Source organism: Pseudorasbora parva, chromosome 6, assembly GCF_024679245.1.
Source record: "Pseudorasbora parva isolate DD20220531a chromosome 6, ASM2467924v1, whole genome shotgun sequence".
Taxonomy (NCBI): Eukaryota; Metazoa; Chordata; class Actinopteri; order Cypriniformes; family Gobionidae; genus Pseudorasbora; species Pseudorasbora parva.
The window spans coordinates 2,344,717-2,367,482 of NC_090177.1; the positions used below are offsets into that span (position 1 = coordinate 2,344,717).

General features: G+C 39.0%; 1 protein-coding gene across 1 annotated transcript in view; it reads left to right on the top strand.

Moving 5' to 3' along the window:
• The window catches only part of LOC137078211 (collagen alpha-1(XXIV) chain-like), a 247,343-nt gene that overhangs the window by 48,599 nt on the left and 175,978 nt on the right, over positions 1-22,766 (top strand). The window lies entirely within an intron of this gene.

The following is a 22,766-nucleotide window of genomic DNA, read 5'->3' on the forward strand; positions in this document are numbered from 1 at the left end:
AGCTGCTTCACCACTGCCAGCAGGATTATCACGTCACTGGGAGTATCTCCTAAAGCAGTCCCCAGAACTTACTGGAACTTAGCTACTTTGAATACCTCCACGATTCCAAAAATAAGTTCTGTGGATCTGTCAGATGCTCAGCAGGAGGACCCTTGTCTTGGAGAGATATGGAGAGCCCTAAAAGGAGGAGATCTGTCCAAGGTCAAGAAAGAAGCTCACAAGGACCTTCCTTTAATAATGAGAGAATGGGACAGATTAGTTCTGGAGAATGGAGTGATGTTTCGGTGTACTAAAGTCCCAGACAAACCTCGTCGTGAGCAGTTGTGCCTGCCCAGGAAGTTCCATGAAGTAGTTCTCAGGTCTCTGCATGATGATTCGGGACACCTGGGATTTGATAAGACCTATGGTTTGGTAAGAGAAAGATTTTACTGGCCACGAATGAAGATTGAGGTGGAGAAGTACTGCCAAACCTGTGCCAGATGTGTCCAGAGGAAGACTCTGCCAAAAAGAGCGGCACCATTGTCACACTTATCTAGTAATGGGCCAATGGATCTTGTGTGTATGGATTTTTTATCTATAGAGCCAGACTCCAAGAACATCTGTAATGTCCTTGTCATCACAGACCACTACACAAGATATGCACAGGCGTTTCCGACTAAGGACCAGAAGGCGTCCACCGTTGCAAAGGTCCTGTGGGAGAAATACTTCATTCACTATGGACTGCCTAGACGGATGCATTCGGACCAGGGACGGGATTTCGAGAGTAGGCTCATCCATGAGTTGTTTGACTTATTAGGAGTGGAGAAATCTCGGACAACACCGTACCATCCCCAGGGTGATCCGCAACCGGAGCGGTTTAACCGGACACTTTTGGATATGTTGGGGACCCTGGATTCGAGGCAGAAACAGCAGTGGAGCCGTCACATTGCACATCTCGTACATGTGTACAATAGCAGTTTGAACGAAGCCACAGGATACTCGCCTTACTTCCTTATGTTCGGAAGGGAAGCCAGATTGCCCATAGACCTGAGTTTTGGTGTGTCTAGTGATGGGACGTCCACAAAGTCTTACCGGCGCTTCGTGCAGAACATGCAAAGAGAGTTAAAGTCTGCATATGAGCTGGCAGAGGAAAAAGCTGGAAAGAAAAACGCAGGAAATAAGAGAAGATACGATCAGAGACTGCGTTACACTCACCTTGTTCCTGGAGACAGAGTCTTGATCAGGAATCTTGGACTTCAAGGGAAGCACAAGTTGGCAGACAGATGGAGTGCTGAGCCCTACATTGTCCAGAGTCAAATGCCAAACTTACCTGTGTTTCGTCTTAAGCCAGAGAGTGGAACTGGAGCTGTTAAGATTTTGCATAGGAATCACATTCTTCCTATTGGTCAAGGGTTGAGGCAGCAACAAGTTCCTGACAGTGTTCCGAAACCTAGAAAGAGAGTTCTGAGGAAAAGGAAGAATGCTGAACAGAATCAGAGACCAGAGCAGGAAGGGGAGGATGCACCTGTAAGGCAAGAATCAGAAACCAGAGTTGATCACCATGCTGATGAAAGTTCAGAGAGTGAGGATGACATGTATGGGGGGTGGTATCGCGTACCTGAAAATCATCCTTTGACTGCTGGGAGAAGAGGCACTTCTCAGAGTGATGGAGTGGTTTCTGATAATGCTGTTCAGGAGAGGGTTGAACAAGGTGTTTTTGAGGATGTTTCTGAGCACACTGACGAAACAGTTGAGATTCCTCCAAGAATTGAGCCTGATGAATCTGTAGAGTCTGTTTCAAGACTGCTACCAGAAAGTGATTCTGGTATCTTGCAAAATGTGAGCCGATTGTCAGACATCTGTGATGATGTTTCAAGTGAGGGCCAAGATTGCTCAAATGGGAATGAGGTTGGTGTAGCTCAAGACATCTCTGCTGATGTAACTGAACATTATAGAAGGTCTCAGAGAGAGAGAATTGTGCCTAAGAGATTTACATATGATACTCTCGGAGAGCCAAAATTTGAGCCTGCCATTGCTCAAACTAAAGTTGTAAGCCCTGTTAGATACTGTTCTACTGTTTTTTTATGGATGAATGTACCTGCGAGAAGGTTGAGTACCTGTTCAGTTGACTTACCTACTAGACACTAATTTGAGTGTTTCCTTTCATGGGTCTATTGTGATATTATCTTGCTCACTCATTTGAAAAGTGCTTAAGTGTTTCATATAAGAAATCAAAGAGTTAAGATATTGAAAGGTGAAATGTAAATTGTGTTCTCTGTTTCCTTCGTTATGAGGACATAACGATTTTTGGTGGGGAGAGAATGTAGAGCCCTTCCAAAATTAAGGATTTATTTTTATATTTTTTTTTTATGGAGGTTTATTTCTTTGTTGAAAAGAAGAGTTTTATAAAAAGGAAAAAAAGAGTCATTAGCTCATGTGAATGAGTATTTGAATGTTGGAATGGGGATTCATTTTGTTGGAAATAAGAAACTATCTCTCTAAGTAATTTTCAATGTGATTCATATTTGTTGAATGTTTAAAGAAAAGTCTTGCAGTTGAAATGTAGGAGAACATCACACAAAGTGTTTTTTTATTTTAGTGGAAATATGTTTATCCAATGAAGTGTTCTGATGGTGACCCCTGAAGTTCAAGGGGGCGGGATGAGGAAGAAAAAAATAGAGAGCTCGTGGGGACTCGAGAGCTTGTGGGGGAAATAGAGAGCTCGGGGAAAGAAAAAAAAAGATAGTAAAAAGTTGAATGAGAATTAGAAAACAACGTATTGCAAGAGGAAAAAAAACCCTTTCTTTGCATATAGTGTGTTGAAAACGTAGAAGAAGTTTGTTTTGTTGACAGAGTTTAACGAATTACAACAGTTAAAGAACTATTGGCATTGAATATTCGCAAGATTATGTTCGGGAAGGAAGTTAATGGTACTTTGAAAAGTGGAGCGAACTGGAAAGGGATCTAAAGTGAGTGAGCAACGTGCATCGAAGATTGACTGATCGCAGCGCGAGAGCACAGCTGTTGTGTGTGTTGTGTTAAGTGCTGCACATCGGGATTCACTCGCGGATGGAGTTCGTTGGGACATCTTTATTATCATCGCTGGATGGCTCCAGGTTACTGCTGTTCCTTTCTATGTGTTTCCTTATTCTGGACCCGGATCGATTTCCTCGAGTTGTCATTTCTCTGGATTTGTGAGTATTCAATGTGGTGTCAAATTACAAAGAGCTCCAACGTAGCGCGCCAACGATTGAACTAAAATCCCAGCTGGGTAGAACTCATTACATTGGGGGGGTTTAATGTGATTTTCTGGACTTGATGTGAATTGTGATTTCATTGTTTAGATTTCCATTTGAAAGGATTATTTTCCATTTGAGGAAAAAAAACAGAATCAAAAGAGTTCCGGTTTAATAAACAAATGTTTATTGTTCATTAAATATTTTTTTGTGGTTTCCTGGGGAGGAAAGGAAAAGTGGTAAGGTAATTTTTTTTTTTTTACAGATCATAGATTTACGTTGTGAACTGTTGAACACCAGTTTGTAATTACTTCCAATTTAAATTGTTAAAACACTAAACTGACACTTATAGTGGTATCTGAAGATCTGGGTTTTGTGTTTAACTGAAATTAAATAATTTAGAAATGTGCCTCTCCCCAAGTTAGTGTCTTTTGGAAGGTCCCCTAGACATAATAGGCCATATTTACTGGTGAGAGGGCTACATAAAATATATTAAAAGTTAGTATTTTTTTTAAAGAAAAGTTTTGGGTGGGCCTGTTGAAAAGTGTAACGCCCATAACGCCCATAACGCCGTGCCTGGTGCAGTGTTCAGAACTCACGGTAAACAGCCATCTTGATGCAGATGGATCAGGGCGATGGGCATGAGTGGGATGTTAAAGTTTAAGGGATTTCTTTTTTTTTTACCTCATACCGAATATGATTGGGTGAAAGCACATTTCAAACAAGTAGCACTTATTCACACACGTACTAATAGTTCTCTCTAATGCATTTAAAAACATCTTGTAGTGCTTACCTGCTTACAGTTATCAGTAGCCAGTAGGTAGCCTATACAGTTATTATATTCTATTATATGATTTTGAATGAGCAGAAATTCTTTATTGCTCTGTAGATAAAATAACTGATGAAAACGTTCATTTTTCCAAACTTCCAAACAAAATTTGTACTGCAAAAAGCATCAATGATATTTATCTTATAATGCTGATAAAGCCATTAAGTTTGGTATAGTGGGGGGGAAAAGCACACAAATGTTCAAATAAACATAACTTTATCTCCTATTGTTTATTTTTTATAATTTTTTTCAGTTAATGCAGTTTATAAACCGAACTTTATAGTGATATTTCAGAGCTTACTAAAATACTTAAGCAGTTATTAGCCGCAAATTTCCTCGGAGCAAAGACGGAGCGGTGTTTCTGATATCAGTGAGCGAGGCAAGGAGAGGGAGATGGTGAACCCGGAGCGGAGCTGGAGCGGAGGGATTCTTGAATGCTTAGAAAGAGCGTGGAGGGGAAATTGCCGCCGCTCCGCTCCACTCACATACTCTGGTGTCGACTCGCAAGACTCGCAGCAGGGCGGGGGCGTGGCATCACGATGGACGATGATATCGTCCATCGGCACAACCCTAGTTCTCATGTCCATTTCCACATTGTTTAAAGCAGGGGTGCCCAAACTTTTTCCTATGAAGGGCCAAAAATCAAACTTGATTGAGAGACGTGGGCCGAAAGTAATTAAAAAAAAAATCATAAATCAAACTGTATTAGGCCTACATTAAAGTTGCTATGGGTTTATTCATTTCATAATGTTTACAATAAATATAAAACAAATGTAATCTGATTAACTAATGCAGTTTTATTTGTAAAGTGTTGCATTTTAATGACCAATTAAATGGGCAACAATCCCCAAGTGTTCAATGTAAAATACGGTTCAATGTCAAATACACCATGATCCAGATTCATAATGTTGACGGATATTTTACTCTTTTAAAAAAGGAACAGACTGTTTGCAAATAGGGTTGGGCGATATCCCCTAAATTGGCAGTTGACAATGTTTACAGTAAAACATCGCAATGGACGATGATATCGTCGTTTATTTTTATTTTTATAAAAAGATAAAATACAGAGTATAGTAAATTATATCTCTTTACATAAATACTATTTTCTACTTAAAAACTATAATTTCATTATTTTATTAACCCAAATAAGGACTCACCCGCACAAGTTTCCACGTGAAGGGGAAAAAAGGTAGCTTCCTTCCACTTAAGAAGAGTTGTGCACTTTTTATTTTAATTTATCTCTTTACATAAAAACTATTTTCTACTTAAAGCTCTATCTTCGTCATTAACCCAGTGTTTGGTATGTGAATGCTGTTTTACGTGAATATTACCACAGGAGTAAAAGCACAAAACTTTGTTTAAAAAGGAAATAAATTCGCAGATGTAACACTGCAGCCCTGGATGAGAGAGGTGGGCTGAGCCCAATTTAAGATCTGCCAGCTTTTTAATTCTGTTTTGCGATCTGGTCACCCGATTTGATGGACATCTGGTTTCTTTTCTCAAATCTTCACTCGCGTCGCACTCATTTTCACAGGAAAATATTAATGCTTCTTCCTTTCGTTTGCGTATAATTAAGTATATTATACCCATTCACATCTATGGTAAAGACTGTAGGACGAATACCTTTTGACAAATTTTATTTTATTAAATTTTATGTTTGTGCTTGTTATTAGACTTGAGGCGCGTCAAGTTTATTTGAATAGCGCAGTTCACGTGCACCCAGCGGTTTTACTTTCGCTTTTTCTAGCGGTGCATAATCAAACATAGCCTAAATGTCTTGGCCCTGTGGAAGATAAAATTCACTCTTCAGCCCTTTTACAACAAGTGTTGATTTGCAACATCATGAAGACAAAGATATTAGAAAAGGTGTCTATCCAGCTCATGTCCCACATTCATCTCAAAGCGCAGACCGGCATAGGACGCATCTTTAAGCGGGAAAAGGCTAGGAATCTATCTACAAATCTTTTTTTAACTAATAATTAATTTTCTTATACTCTTTGGGTTACCATTATTTACTGATAATTGTTTAATTGTTTTACAGGCTGCAGTGAGTTGTTTCACTGACGGAAAATAAACATGCATGCTTATTATAATGTTTGAGCGTTTATCATTTCAAAATGTAGGCTCTCTCTCTCGGACCTCGGTGGGCCAAATCAAAGGTTACCACGGGCCAACTTTGGCCCGCGGGCCCTAGTTTGGGCATCTCTGGTTTAAAGGGATAGTTCACCTGAAAATGAGCCTGATGTTTATCTGCTGACCCCCAGGGCATCATAGGTGTGTTTGTTTCTTCAGGAGAACACAAATGAAGATTTTTAACTCAACCGCTGCTCGTATAATGCGTGTCAATGGGGTGTATTTCTATGAGAGTAGAACACAAACATACAGATCCATATTAAACCCTGAGGCTCGTGGAGACACACCGATGTCTTAAGACACGAAACGATCGCTTTCTGCCAGAAACACAACAGTATTTGTGTTATTTTTACCTCATATCAGACGAATCTCATCTAGTGTTCCCAACGCCATTACTTCTGTCAAGAAGACAAAAAAAAAGGCACGACCAAGTGAACCTCAAGTGGATTTACACAAACGGAGAAAGTCAAAAAGTGTGAGGTTGTGCCCCGCTCTCCCCTACACATTCTGCCATAATCTGATGAAATCAGCTTCATTAATGTTTCTTTTCCCCTCACATTGACAAAATATGTGTTACATTAGAAAAAATAACATTAGCTACTAGGGATGTAACGATATTGACGATATCACGCTATCGCTGTGGTAAAAGTGTCTCGATATCGTCGTGGTTGGGTTACAATATTAAAAGGACAGCTGTCCGTCAAAAAGCAAGAGGAGTAAACACAGTCCAGCAGAACAAATCATTGTTAACTACATAGACCATGATCGTTAGCCACCCGGATCTATATTTAACATGGACAGACCTCTACCTGTCATGATAATATATAAAACTCCTGATATTAGTTACACTTACAGAAGAATAAAATAAAACCTATTTCGTTCCCTTTTGGAGCTTGGAAGGGTTCAGTCTGAGCAGATGTTTAATACCATCATCATCTGTCCTCGTCAGAGCTCGTTTATCAGTGTATTCAGCATCTGCCTCATATTCGCCATCTCCAGCATATTCTCCAAACTCATTTTCAACGTCTTCAAAATCAATATTTCGCTCACTGACAGCTTCTTGACCACATCCATCATCAGAGACAGCGACACTAATATCTGATTGTGTTCAGTTCTTGCTCTCTGCTGTAAATCACTGAGCCATTTCAAGTTTTGCAGATTATAATTATTATAGTTTCGTTTTCTGTCAGAGGTAACTATGAGTCAAACGTCACTTCATCATTGCGTATCAGACATTGCCACCTTGTGGAATAAAGGTGAATTGCGCCCTTTTTCCTTATTATAGATTAATTTATCAGTGTGCAAAAAATATACATATACGTACAATCCTACACACCTCGGGTCGTTAGCGACCCTATACCATTTTGACAAATACTAGTGAAAAAACAGGCATTCAATTATAATTCTATTATTGTTTTCTTGTTATATTGTTTAAAATGGATTGATTTGATGTCTAACTTTAAAAATGAATGAGGAGCAGGGTAGTGAATGACGCGACCCGAAGTATGCATTTAAGGGTTAAAGGCACTGTGATCAGCGTTTTATGTTGTCACGGATCCATGAATACAACAATAAATTCCCTGTTGACTGGCAAAAGCAGAATAAATGTCAGTATTTTTTTGCTATTATCATCACAAACACTATCGTGAGCTATTTAACAATACCGTGAGCTTTTCCACAATATCGCAATAAATTGTAGAAATTGAAGAAATTGTATCGTACCGTGAGATTTTGATATCGTTACATCCAGGGCCGTACCCAGTATTTTCTAAATACCGAGGTCCAAATATGAATTTTGGAGGAATTTGGAGAGAAAACATTTCCCTCCTTTACAAATGCATTTGAAGACATAAGAAAATCAAAGAATCAGCTAACTGTAGCTTTAAAACCATGTTAGTGTGCAGTATAAATTATTTTAAGAAGACAACTGATTTTTATAAATGAGAATCTGGTTAAATGTTGCAAAAAAAATTTCAGAAAAATTTCAGAAAATCTGTTTTGTTGTTAAATTGAGCCAAAGACGACACACGTGTGACTCCGTCTTTGAAAACCTAGCTAAAGTTAATTTTTGTGATTTACATGTAAAGAACATTATTTGAACATATAATCCTGATATATTTAATGTTGAATGAGTAAGATCATGTCAAAGATAGAAATGAATGTGAAAATATAACCAATGAGTGAAATCTAAATGTGATGCTCCTAATCTCAATATTAGATGATGAGACTTTAGTCTGGATTTCACAGACCAGAATCACATTATGTGTAGCAATCAGGAATATATTGTAGGCTAATGCTTTCTCTATTCTGAGCACAGTGGGCTACCTGCTCTTTCTGTCTCATCGCCATCATCTTCTCTCTTTCTTTCTTTCCCAGTCTCCTTCTCTTGCCCTGTATCTTTTCTCTTTTCAGAGCTGAGCTTTGTTTGAAGCAGTCTTTTCATTTTCGTCTGTATCGGTAAAAACAGTTGTAAGTGTAAATTTACTGAAGGCTTCCAAGAAAACCAGGTCAAGAAAACGTTATTAGTTTGCATCCCTGATTATTAAGCGCTCTCGCGGTGTTGTGATGTCAAACATCAGTCGTTGTTCGAAGCGCCGGTTGGTGGTTGTGGCATTTGTCCCGCCTCTCCTCCACTGTGATTGGACATTGATGTTCACCCAAAGTTGAACTGTGGGCGCTCAACGCGTAAAAATGGACAAAACCTGCCAGCTGTTGGCGCTATTAAAAAGTGCGGCGCATCCATTGGAAACAATTGAAAACATACGCCGGGCGAGGCGAGAACACCTGTTTGTTCACGCCGCCTTAATAGGCTATTATTTTGCAACTTCTATTATGTACACCTCGGAGAATTACCGAGGTCCCGACCTCAATGGTGGGTACGGCCCTGGTTACATCCCTATTAGCTACATGAATCACTTGAATAAGCCTATTTTGAATTCAAAATGGCAAAATTATTGACATTTTCATCATATTAATTTTGTCAGTTGTTAAACATTTCTATCCTAAATCAGCTGTCAAATATGAAATGTTAAGTTTAGCTCCGTGTACTCACACTTTATGTCTGTTTACAGAAGCGTTGAGCTGGGCATCGCGCTGAGCATCTTCTGTGAATGTAAAGCCCGCCTACTTTGATTTGATTGGTCATCTCAAATATAATATTTTGATGAGCGGTGACAAACCGCTGAGGCAGCTCCAATGAGAAGCTCTACTACACTAACAGTAGCAACACTAAAGTAGTGTTAATACTAAATTAGGCATTTATTTCACTATATTTATTAAACACACCTCAGGAAAACACTTCATAGCTGTCTACGGCCATGATTACAGCAAATATACACAACCTTTTGGGTGTTTAGAAGTAATTCTATATAACCTGCTCACACATTAATGCCTATGATACACAGGGCAACTTTTTGAGCAATGTTGCTGGACAAATTTGCCAAGCGATGTTGCTGTGGGCTAGCCTGGGAAAACCCAGACAACTTCTGGAAAATTTAGATTTGCTCTGCAAGTTAGTCTGGCAAAGAGCCCATTCAAGCCCATTTCTAATCCGCCGAAATCGCGGCACCAATCAGGAACGTTTCATCGGCTTTACACGATGACGACAGCACAGCGACAGTGAAGCAGATTTTGTACATTACTAAGATGGATCCTCATCACTCGCTCAAGCTATCATGTCTGTTTAAGCGATTTAAACTTTTCCTTAAAACCAGAGCAAAGATAAAAAACACTCGGCTACCACATGTGGATTACACCGGCTACTGTGATGATGAGGAGTGTGATCTCACACACACACGCACACACACACACACACACACACACACACACGTTGGTCTATGTGGTTTACAGGGACTCTCCATAGGCGTAATGGTTTTTATACTGTACAAACCGTATTTTCTATCCCCTTACACTGCCCCTAAACCTACCCATCACACACACACACACACACACACACACACACACACACACACACACACACACACACACACACACACACACACACACACACACACACACACGTTGGTCTATGTGGTTTACAGGGACTCTCCATAGGCGTAATGGTTTTTATACTGTACAAACCGTATTTTCTATCCCCTTACACTGCCCCTAAACCTACCCATCACACACGCACGCACACACACACACACACACACACACACACATGTTGGTCTATGTGGTTTACAGGGACTCTCCATAGGCGTAATGGTTTTTATACTGTACAAACCGTATTTTCTATCCCCTTACACTGCCCCTAAACCTACCCATCACACACACACACTGCCCCTAAACCTACCCATCACAGGAAACATTCTGCATTTTTACTTTCTCAAAAAAACATCATTTAGTATGTTTTTAAGGCCATTTGAATTATGGGGACATTTGATATGTCCTCATAAACCACATTTATAGTGTAATACCAGTGTAATACCCATGTAGTTATACAAATTTGTGTCCTCATAAACCACATAAACAGGCCCACACACGCACGCACGCACACACACACACACACACACACACATAGTGTTTCCATGTTTTATAGGGACATTCCATAGGCGTATATATATATACATAAATATTGCAAATTGCGTTCTAATCGCAACACAAATGCCTTACAGCCGCGGCGAATGTGATCAGAGCTTGATGTTTTCTGTTCGACCATCAACCCGAGATGTTACTGTCGCTCTGAAATGCTTGTAGGGTTTTCCAAATTTTGCACAAATGTTGATGGAGTCGCGGTGGACACTATTATCAGCTATTATCATATTTCTTTTACAACAACGGCAAAAGTCGTCAGAAGCCATTGCAACATCTGCCCCAAAATCAGAAACAGAGGATTGCCGTCTCAGATGTTTCTCCGTCGCTCTGCATCAACATCGTTCGTTGGTCTCACACACACACACACACACACACACACACACACACACACACACACACACACACACACACACACATACACATAGTGTTTCCATGTTTTATGGGGACTCTCCATAGGCGTAATGGTTTTTTTACTGTACAAACCGTATTTTCTATCCCTCTACACTGCCCCTAAACCTACCCATCACACACACACACACACACACACACACACACACACACACACACACACACACACACACACACACACACACACACACACAGCCCCTAAACCTACCCATCACTGGAAACATTCTCCTGTATGATTTATAAGATGTTTTCCTCATGGAGACCAAAAAATGTCCCCACAAGGACAAGGATTTTGGATATTGACATCTTTGTGGGGACATTTTTGTCCCCATAACGTAGGGATTACCAGCCCACACACACACACACACACACACACACACACACACACACACACACACACACACACACACTCGCCCCTTTGGAAATGATTTGTCTATGAAGCTTTGCCAGACCATAACTCAGTTACTACTGAGAATGCTCTGGTTTTGACCAGGCTAGCTGTGGGCGCTCTCCCATTGACAATGGGCGACACATTTCTTTTTGGATATCCTGATAGAAATTTGTTTCCCATTCGCAATGGGAGAGCGCCCACAGTAACATCTTTCAGCAACATTGCTCAAAAAGTTGCCTCGTGTATCATCAGCTTTAGAACGTTCTTCATCTGTTATGTCATATCAATAATCATAATGTCAACTTTTTCTACATTCAGTCAACTTTTAAAATACAGTCGGCAAGACGAAAGTGGGCTTGTTAGGTTGTGATCGCCTGCGTTTTTACTGACTAAACGTGTAGATTGAGCTTCGGCCTTCAGATTTCTCAGAGTTTCCACAGATCTGGCCCTGAACGCAGCTGCATGGCCCCGAAACGCTTCGTCTTCTCTGATTGGCTGTGCTCGACTAACCTCCGCTCCAGATGTTCCTACACACACTTCTGTCAATAAGCAGCCAAAACATAAGAGGCACATTAGGAGGACGAGTGGTGCTCTCAAAACCTGTGAGTCTTTGTTTATGTGGGTCTTGAATAATGGTTGTCATAACACAGAGCCATATCAGTCTCTGCCAGTCTCGTCTCGAGTCTGTTGTTATTATTAGGGGTGTAAGGATACACTCCTGTCACGATTCGATATATATATATATATATATATCACGATACTGAACTCACGATACGATAGGGGATAGTGGAGACCAGGGAGAGTTGTAGGAAACGCAGATTTCATGCGCCTATTCCAGCGGCATGTTATTTCCATAGATATCCATAATAAAGGCTAGATGTCTCGTGTGCGCTGTTGGCCAATGGAGGTCGCCGTCCGCAACTGGCGGCCATCTTGTCACAGGCAGCTCGCTCACTCGTAACAGTGTGTTTTAATGGTGCATGTACTTTTAAATAGCCATAACTTGCTAAATTTTCAACCGATTTTCAAACTGTTTCATTTGTTATAAACGTCAGAGGTGTAGTTATGACACTACATACTTATGAATAATTATAACCATGGACTTCAATATGAAAGTAACATTGAACAGAACAGACAGGTGCAATAAAAAAGGTATTTATGTTAAATCAATATATATGCTACTAAAACTGTGTACCGAATGGCAACATGAGAAATTAATTATATATATATATATATATCAGGGATGGAAATTAGCACCCGCCACCAGCCAAATGCGGGTGATTTTGCGTTGTGGCGGGTAAACTCGCTTCACCTACCGGCCACCGTGACGGGTAAATAAAAAATAGCATACTGTTTCCCCTCTTTATAAACTGTGTTCAGTGAATGCGAGTGCGGCCGTATGTCCGAATATGACCAGTCGTTTTTGCCGTCATTACCCGGATGTAGTGCCAGAAGACGCGAATAATAACCATAATAACTCCCGCGCACTGAGAGAAGATCCGTCACTGTCATCCGGAAGCGCGCACCCGTCTCACAGCGCGCAAATATTGAGTTCTCTTTCAAGTCTTGTGCTTAAACGGACAAACTCACACAAAAAGTATGCCAACATGTTCATCTTGATGAGAATTCTAGCAGACATAGTCTGAATATGCCTTAAGTGAACTTTATACAGTCGTGAAAGATGACGCATATCCCTCTATTAGGTCTTAAAGGGGCAGTAGCTTTTACTGCTCTGTTCAATGTCAAACAAACGATAAGGACATCACTCACTGCTCTTGATTGAATAGCTTTTGTAAGTTTAATAAGGAATAATCTTTCATTTAAACAGTTAAATATGCAGTTATTTTACATTTGATTACTTTATTAAAGTTCTGTAGGCTAGTAGACCTGTACATTATTATTTAATGTACACATGAGTGAGATCAAGTTAAACATTTGACTTTGAATTTTATTTTATACTGTTTGATGTTGCAATGTGCTAAATAAATATTTGCATAATTTGTAATTGATTTATTATTTGAAACTTTAATATTAATTAATGTAATTGCAATGCCTTGATTTTTAGTAAAGTTACTCAGTCATAGCATTAGCCATAAATGCAATGGATAATTGGCATAATTTCTTTTAGTGCTTCGGTTTCAGCCAATAATTTTTATTTCGGTGTATCCCTACTGACAATGTTCTGCTCAGTGTGTCGTCAACACGCTTCAGGAGATGCCAAAACTAATAGTTTCATTGTTGGTACTAAAAACCTAAAACTGGAAGCCATAAAAGAATCATCCAAATGCCACATCCAGGTAAAGAAAAAAAAAAGAGAGAGAACATAGAGCCCTACTCATTTAATGAAATGTATATCAGTTCATGGTTTGTGTGTGTATAAGAGTGAAAAAATGTCAGTATTTCATTGAGATTTGAGATTAAATAAACAGCTTAAGTATTGTAGAGCATGTAGTATTAATTTTCACGTGCAGTTACACATTGTCGGTTAAAAACAAGAAAGTGGCTGGTAAAAACATTGAGTGGCTGGTAGATTTTGAAATCCACCAGCCACAGTGGCCGGTGGACAAAAAAGTTAATTTCCATCCCTGATATATATATACACACACAAACACACACATATACAGCTCTGAATGTTTTTTCCAGAGCTAGCTATTGCTTATATATATATATACTTTTATAATAAGAATATCACTATTATAATAAAATAATTTGTATTTAAAAAAAAATGCAAACTAAGTTTATTTTAACTAGACAAAAGATTGGTTGTCATAAAATCGTTATTGGTGTCAATAAACCTATATAATTGAAGAGCTCGATTGTGTTCTCAGCCTTGATAACGTGCACGTAAGTTAGCCGTGATACACAAGCTGCACGATTAAGTCGTTTATCGAAACGAAAAGCTGCCATTTCAACGTGTTAAAGCATCCAGATGTGTAGCCATGTTAATAACGTTTGTGAGAAACCAAACCATTTGTAAATCCGTCAAGATTTGAGCGAGATAAGAGTATTTATGTTCGTACAGATCGCTCCTCTTACATCAGGTTCACAGAGCCCGACAGAAAGCTTGCCTGTGACAAGATGGCCGCCGGTGATGACAATGGTGACTCCGCCGTAAGACATCTAGCCTTTATTATGGATATCTATGGTTATTTCCAGATAACAACCGCTCATCCGGGTACTGCGAGTTATCTTGACCGGTTCTACTTCTGTGCTTAACGCTGGCGCCATCTTGTGGCTTAAACAGCCGTGGGTTTCAATGGAAGACTTCAAGGCGGGTTTCCTTTATAACGTTTTAAATATGGATATTTTTCTCACACAAACGCATCGATTGGACTCAGAAGGCTCTATTAACCCATCGGAGTCGTGTGGAGCACGTTATTTGACGGACAGCTGCATTTAATGGACTTCAGAAACAGCTCCAACTACTGCTGGGATTAACGTTAGCCTGGACTTTTTAAATATAACTCTGATTGTATTTGTCTGACAGAAGAATGTCATAAACACCTATAATGACCTGAGGGTGAGTAAATCATAGGCTTGGTTTCATTTTTGGCTGAACTAACCCTTTCAGCATTCATTTTCAACATTTAGCAGCAATAGATAAAGGCTTAAAGCAGGTTAGAACTGTTTTTATTCGCGGAAGCTTTGCGTAAGAGCTAATAAAATATTTAAAGTCAAGACAATATTTAGTGTCGAATTTATTTGAGACTAGTAGCCGTGTAATAAGCGGGATAATGTCCACCCAGCCGGTTGTTATCGCAGAATAAACCCCTTCAGAGTGACGCTCCGCTTCGCCTCAGGGTCCTGATCACTCTGAAGGGGTTTATTCTGCGATAACAACCGGCTGGGTGGACATTATCCCTTAGTTAAATACATTGTTGACAGATTGAAGTTTATAATATAACAAATAGGTTATTCCAGTATAAATGTTTGTTGATCAATGGCTAAAAATTGCCAAAAGTGTTTCAACTGTCCTTGGTCTCCCCTATCCCGATGTTTTAAACCAACATAAAGAAAAGGGATTTTTTTATTTTATTTTTTTACTTTTTTATTATTAATAAAATAATATTATTATTAGTGTATTATCAGGACCCACAAATATTCCCCAATTGTATCATTATACATTATACTCAACATTATATATAGTCGTTTATAGAGGTCGACCGATTCATCGGATTTGCCGATTAATCGGCGCCGATAGCTGATTGGTGGAACAATCGGTTATTGGCAAAAATTCATACCGATTGTTTTTCCGGTTTGCGGGAGCGGCTGAGAAGGCTGCTGTCATTACACAGTAGCCTACGAGAGCTCTGAGAAGGGTCTGCTGGCATTATATAGCACGAGAGCGACCTCTAGAGGACAAATGAAGAACTATCACTGTTTACATTAACACGTGAGGACACGTGACGCGCTTCACCGAACGCTGCACAGAGCGCGCTGACACATCTGAGGCGCGTTTAAAACACCAACAGAGAAACGGGATGAAGACAGAACACTTCAGTACATGTTGCCAAATCATTATAAAGTCATTGATTTGTTGACTAGATGCTTTAGCAGCGGAAGAACAGCAGTATATGTACTTTGTCGTCAAGGCTGACAGGATGCTAATGTTAGCAGCTACGGTTACCTCAAGCATTTAAAACGATGTAACTGAGAAACTTTTTTTGATGTGAGAAACTGTATCATGCATCCGACAGAAATATAAACGCATTAGACGTCAATACATATGTTGTGATTTTGATACGAAAACCGTTGTGTTCTAAAAAAGCGAACTGTTTGGATTTATATGAAATAATAACACGTAATATAATACAATAATATTCAATTTGTAACATTAAGTAAGGCTAATAAATGCTGTAGAAGTATTATTCATTGTTAGTTTTATCTGTTAACCTTTTGTATGCACTATGAACTAACATGAATGATTAAGGTAGAATTGTATTGCTCGAATATTAATACATGCTGTAAAATGAACATTACATAACGCATTTAGTTCATGTACGCTAATAAATAAATACATCATTGTTAACAAAGGGGATTTGCAGTCTGTTACCTGACATTTACACACATGTTTCTAGGTTATAGCTAAAGAAACATTTATTTGTAATATTTTAATATTTTAGTTATTTTCTGAAGAATTTTTTTTCTGTTAGAACTCATTTAATATTTTCATGTTTACATATGAAATGTAACACATTTTCATGGTTCAGTACTTTTTAAAATTTCTTGTAATAAAGTTCAGCACTGCTTTTTTACCTGTTTTTTTATGTATTATTATTATTTTTTAATCTAGTATCTTTTTAAAAACTATCGGTTGATTAATCGTTTATCGGCAAGCGAGGTCCAACCTAGCTATCGGTATCGGTATAATCCACTATCGGTCGACCTCTAGTCGTTTTATGTAATAATGTCACTGAAACTCCGTAAACTTTCATTTTTCCCCCTCAGGCATTACTCAGGCAGCATCTCTCCTGCTATTAATGCGCTGTACATATAAGAATAAATCATCTAACATGCTTTGAATAATCATAACACTAAAACTAAATGTGATCTGGTCATATAAATGATGTTTGCGCTTTGACTTTGAGGAGTGTGTGTGCCAGGGATGGAAATTAACTTTTTTGTCCACCGGCCACTGTGGCTGGTGGATTTCAAAATCTACCAGCCACTTTCTTGTTTTTAACCGACAATGTGTAACTGCATGTGAAAAATTAATACTACAAGCTCTACAATACTTAAGCAGTTTATTTAATCTCAAGTCTCAATGAAATACTGACATTTTCTCTATCTCTCTTATACACACACAAACCATGAACTGATATACATTTCATTAAATGAGTAGGGCTCTGTGCTCTGTGCGCTTTTTTTTTTTACCTGGATGTGGCATTTGGATGATTCGTGATCTTTTATGGCTTCCAGTTTTAGGTTTTTAGTCTCAACAATGAAACTATTAGTTTTGGCATCTTCTGAAGCGTGTTGACGACACACCGAGCAGAACATTGTCAGTAGGGACGCACAGAAATAAAAATTCTTGGCCGAAACCGAAACACCAAAAGAAATTATGCCAACTATTAGTACCATTGCATTTATGGCTAATGCTGTGACTGTGTAACTTTACTAAAAATCAAGGCATTGCGATTGCATAAATTAATATTAAAGTTTCAAATATTAATCAATTACAAATTATGCAAATATTTATTTAGCACATTGCAACAATCCACAGTATAAAATACAATTCAAACTAAAATGTTTAACTCGACCTCACTCGTGTACATTTAATAATAGCTAATGTACAGGCCTAATGGCCTGCAGAAAGGTACAGAAATTCAATAAAGTAATCAAATGTAAAATAACTGCATATTTTAACTGTTTAAATTAAAGATTAATCCTTATTAAACTTACAAAAGCTATTCAAGAGCAGTGAGTGATGTCCTTTTGTTTGACATTAAACAGACAGCAGTAAAGGCTACTGCCCCTTTAAGACCTAGTGCAGGGATATGCTCTTCTTTCTCGACTGTATAACGTTCACTTGAGGCATATTCAGACTATGTCTGCTTGGATACTAATCAAGATGGACATGTTGACATACTTTTTGTGTGAGTTTGTCCATTTAAGCGCAAGACTTGAAAGAGAACTCAATATTTGCGCGCTGTGAGACGAGTGGGCGTTCTCGGATGATGCGCAGTGACGGATATTCTTTCTGCGCGCTCAAGTTCGTATTCGCGTCTTCTGGTACTACATCCGGGTAATGACGGCGAAAACGACTGGTCATATTCGGACATACGGCCGCACTCGCATGCATTGAACAAAGTTTACAAAGAGGGGAAACAGTATGCTATTTTTATTTACCCGCCACGGTGGTCGGTAGGTGAAGCGAGTTTACCCGCCACAACTCAAAATCACCCGCATTTGGCTGGTGGCGGGTGCTAATTTCCATCCCTGGTGTGTGCGCTTCAGATGATCAATGCAATCCGTCACCGCTCTAATCGCAGGAAAGCTCATCAAAATGGCCGCCGCTCTCAAACTGTAAATGTTCAGCTCATCTTTAACTTTAATTCTGCATTTACTCTCTGTGTTGTTTTGTCGATCAACTGAGCGTCCGTGTTTACTACAGTATGAGGAAATCTGTTCATCATAAGCCATCGCTCGTGTCTCTACAGAAGATCCGGATTAGACACTCCATTAGTTATTTTTACGATGCCTTTATGACATTATTTTGAGTCTTTTAAGTTTGAGAAGAATAATGGACTTTAAACGGAGGGACAGAAATCCCTCAGGTTTCATAAAGAATATCTTCATTTGTGTTTGTGTGAATTATACCTTATAAACAGGCCGACTACAGCAAGCTGAGCAGTGGATAAAACAACTCTATATCGCGAATCATATCGTTTCCATCGGCCATACATATCGTCACATTTTTAGATCGCGATATATCGCTACACTGCAAAAAATGCTTTTCTTACTCAGTATTTTTGTCTTGTTTCTAGTCAAAATATCAAACAATTCTTACATTAAGAAACATTTACTAGACGAGTAAAAAATTATTGTCTTGTTTTGGGAAAAATAACTCAAAATGAAGAGAGTTTTTGCTTAAAATAAGATAAATAATCTGCCAATGGGGTGAGAAAAATAATCTTGTTTTCTGTTTGAATTAAGATTATTTTTCTCACCCCATTGGCAGATTATTGATCTTATTTTAAGCAAAAACTCTCTTCATTTTGAGTTATTTTCCCCAAAACAAGACAATTACTTTTGCTTGTCTAGTAAATACTTCTTGTCTTAAGAATTGTTTGATGTTTGGACTCGAAACAAGACAAAAATACTGAGTAAGAAAAGCATTGTTGTTTTTTTTGCAGTGGCTCAAATTATTATTATTTTAAAGTTCTGTTGCCCAACCCAATTACTAAGGTCCTATGTTCTGTTAAACTGCATTCAAAAAAATAATTAACATGTGAAAAGCACTTGTGGAGTGGGTTACCCTGGGCCGATGTGTTAATATTTGGTGTTGGTGATTCGTCACTGGTCGACACACATGCTGCGTCCCAATTCGCCTACTTATACTACGTCCTAAAAGTATGTACTCTTTTTGTGAAGAAAAGTTATATACTTTTGAGTGTGTAGCAGAAAAGTATGCAAGATTCGGGACTACTTCGCCATCTTTAACGGACTCTGCCGCTTAGTTACGAGCATCCCGTCACCGTTTATCTGCCCTATCAATCATCGTCAGATTCGTCACAGTTCAAATCCTCCACATTGAGTTTAATCTCCTGCCGTATCGGAGAGAAATGGAGCCGCTCGTTGATCTGCCATGTGTGTGTCTTTAACGCAGAGACTCTCCTCATGTGTTTGCAGTTTGAATATAATGATGCGTTTAAAAGTTAACGTCCAAACGTGTCATTACAAAAGTTCTCAATGCTGCTGCAGGTGAAATATAATGTGACAACACTGAATAAATATATTTTTGTCAGGTTAAATATTGATAGTTGGTCACTCAAACCCCTTTATCTAAACTTCTCTACTGAACCGCCGAACTCGCACATCCGCCATGTTTGTAGTTTTTAACGCTTTTTATCCGCGTTTGTAGTTCTAATCGAATCCCCATACGACCTTGCAGTGGGTTGTGGGTAATATCAGCCGTTAGAGTGCCCATCGATCCATACTTCAGATTCGGACCGGAAATAGTAAACCATCCGGGTACCTTTGGAATACTCTTTTCAACATACTACGATTTGGGACATACTAATTCTATTTTCGAATACTATTTAGGATGGATAGTATGCAAATTGGGACGAAGGGACAGTGTGTGTTAGTAGCAGCTCTCACACTAAACCGTCTCCTCAGTGGCTCTAGAGCTGCTCTGGTTTAGTTAGTTAGCAGATGCACCGTTGTTGCAAACACTTTTATTGTCTGCGACTGTCGGCAAACATCAGGGTTGCGTCCGAAATCGTGTACTTCCATACTATATAGTATGCGAAAAACAGTACGTGAGCAGAGTAGTATGTCCGAATTCATAGAATTCGAAAAACAGTATGCGAAAAGTACCCGGATGGCATACTGCTTCCGGCGAGATTCTGAAGTGCGCATACGATGGACACTTTACTATCCCATGATGCCACGGGAGAGAGGAGCTGGCGTTATATTTGAAAATGGCGGAAAACGGAGATGCAGCTGTTTTACAGTGTAAGTACTTAATAAACAATTTTTTGTTTATTTGTGGTTAAATTGTATTTGTTTAACATCATATAAGTAAACGACTGTCTTGTTAGAAGTTTATATGATGTAAATTAAGGGTGTCCTTTTCCAGCCAATTCAGAAAAATGATAGTTTTATCATTATTAGTAGATTAATGTAAATCAGCTACCGATAGCACTGTTTTCATTAGACAAAGACGTTCGTTGTTTAGCAGTTTAATGAGATAGTTACACAACTTCAGTAAATTAAAACGATGTATTTGTCCTTTACCAGTGTTGATATTATCAAAACGTTGTTGGTTACATAGCAAACTACTGTTAACAAGTTTAAGTTACCTCAGCTTGTCCATGTACCGTTAGCATTAATAGATTGACCATGGCTCATCACATGTTAATCTTTGTGTTGATCTTGCAGAGGCTGATGAACACACCCACCCGTGTTTTAACCGAGAAGTGAGAGAAAGAAAAGATTCCTTCGGCTACTAGAAATAATTGCTAAACAATGATGTTAATAAAGAAATCAAATGATACAGTGTCTCCTTTCATTTGTTTGTAAATTCACCGTCATGCTGTTTAGCAAGTTATATTACAAAACACTTCATTCCTAGGGCTTTATAGTACCTATATTGTCAGTGGTAAATTGCTAATATATGGCCTTGAGTATTTTTTTAAAGCGTTCTGTATGTGTTGCTGGTTTTTGAAACAAGCTAATTGCACGTGTATCTGAGAAATATGCTGTCTAACTCTGATAGGAGTGCTGCACTGTAGAGAGAAACACACACACTCCAGACACCATTAAAATGTATTTGCTTTATTTTTGTGTATTTCACTTTCAAATGGATACGTAGGATACAAAGCTTAAAATAAAATCACATAATTTTGCCGTACATAGCGTAAAACACCACCAAAAGGAAAGGTATTAAAATGTTTTTTATTATAGTGTCATCACGAGGAAAGAAGTTTAACTTCAGCAGCTTCGGTAAGGTCACTGTCACAGGTCTCAAAAAGATCTAAAGGGACTTTGATACTATAGCAATCTCATTTATAGGGCATCACTTTAAAATAGTTCAATAACGTTAAAGTTATGTTTCTTTTAAAGCGTGTACAAGATGAAGACTTTACGATCTCTGTAATTTTTGGATTTCCACTTGAAGTAAATAATTTGTAAAACATGAAGCTCAAATATGTGATATGTAGCTATAATTTCAAATGTTTGGCACACAAATTCACACTCAGCCTAAGCCATTGTGCCAGTGGTTGGTGGGTGTCGCCTCTAGGGACCACTGTAGCTTCAATAATAGAGACACGCACACATATTTGTTTCTGAGGTAATATTTAAAAGCTAAATAAATTATAATACTTGCATTATTTGAGAAATTCCGCAAAAGCTGACCTGCGAGGAGCTGACCGACGCCTCCTCTGGATTGTGAGCTCGAACGATGTAAAAACGCAGATAAAAGCGAAGCAGATCTGAAAACATCGCTCGCGAATGTGTGCAGTCGGTGGAATGGGCTCTTTAAATCTCCGCGCTGTCATGACGGCGTCTATCACGTGACAATTCCATCATGGCGCATGTAGTACGTCCGACTCCATTCATGCTACCCGTATTCATACTATATAGAACGTACTTTTTTAACGGTCGCGAAGTACGTTCTAATTCAAATGTAGTACCTACTCACATAGTACGCGATTTCGGACGCACCCCAGGACTGTAGCGCTTCCACCTGTGGACACACTCACACAGATCTGGCTTTAGTTATTTCGCATTGAACAGACTCTTACTGATCCATCTGAAGGCAGTTAAACATCGCTGCGTTTCCACGCTGGCTCAGGAGGCTTGTGCTGGTTTGTTCTGGTTTGTGCCAGTTGGTCCCAGTTTGTGCCGGTTTGTGCCAGTTTGTGCCAGTTGGTCCCAGTTTGTGCCGGTTTGTGCCAGTTTGTGCCAGTTGGTCCCAGTTTGTGCCGGTTTGTGCCAGTTTGTGCCAGTTGGTCCCAGTTTGTGCCGGTTTGTGCCAGTTTGTGCCAGTTTGTGCCAGTTTGTGCCAGTTGGTCCCAGTTTGTGC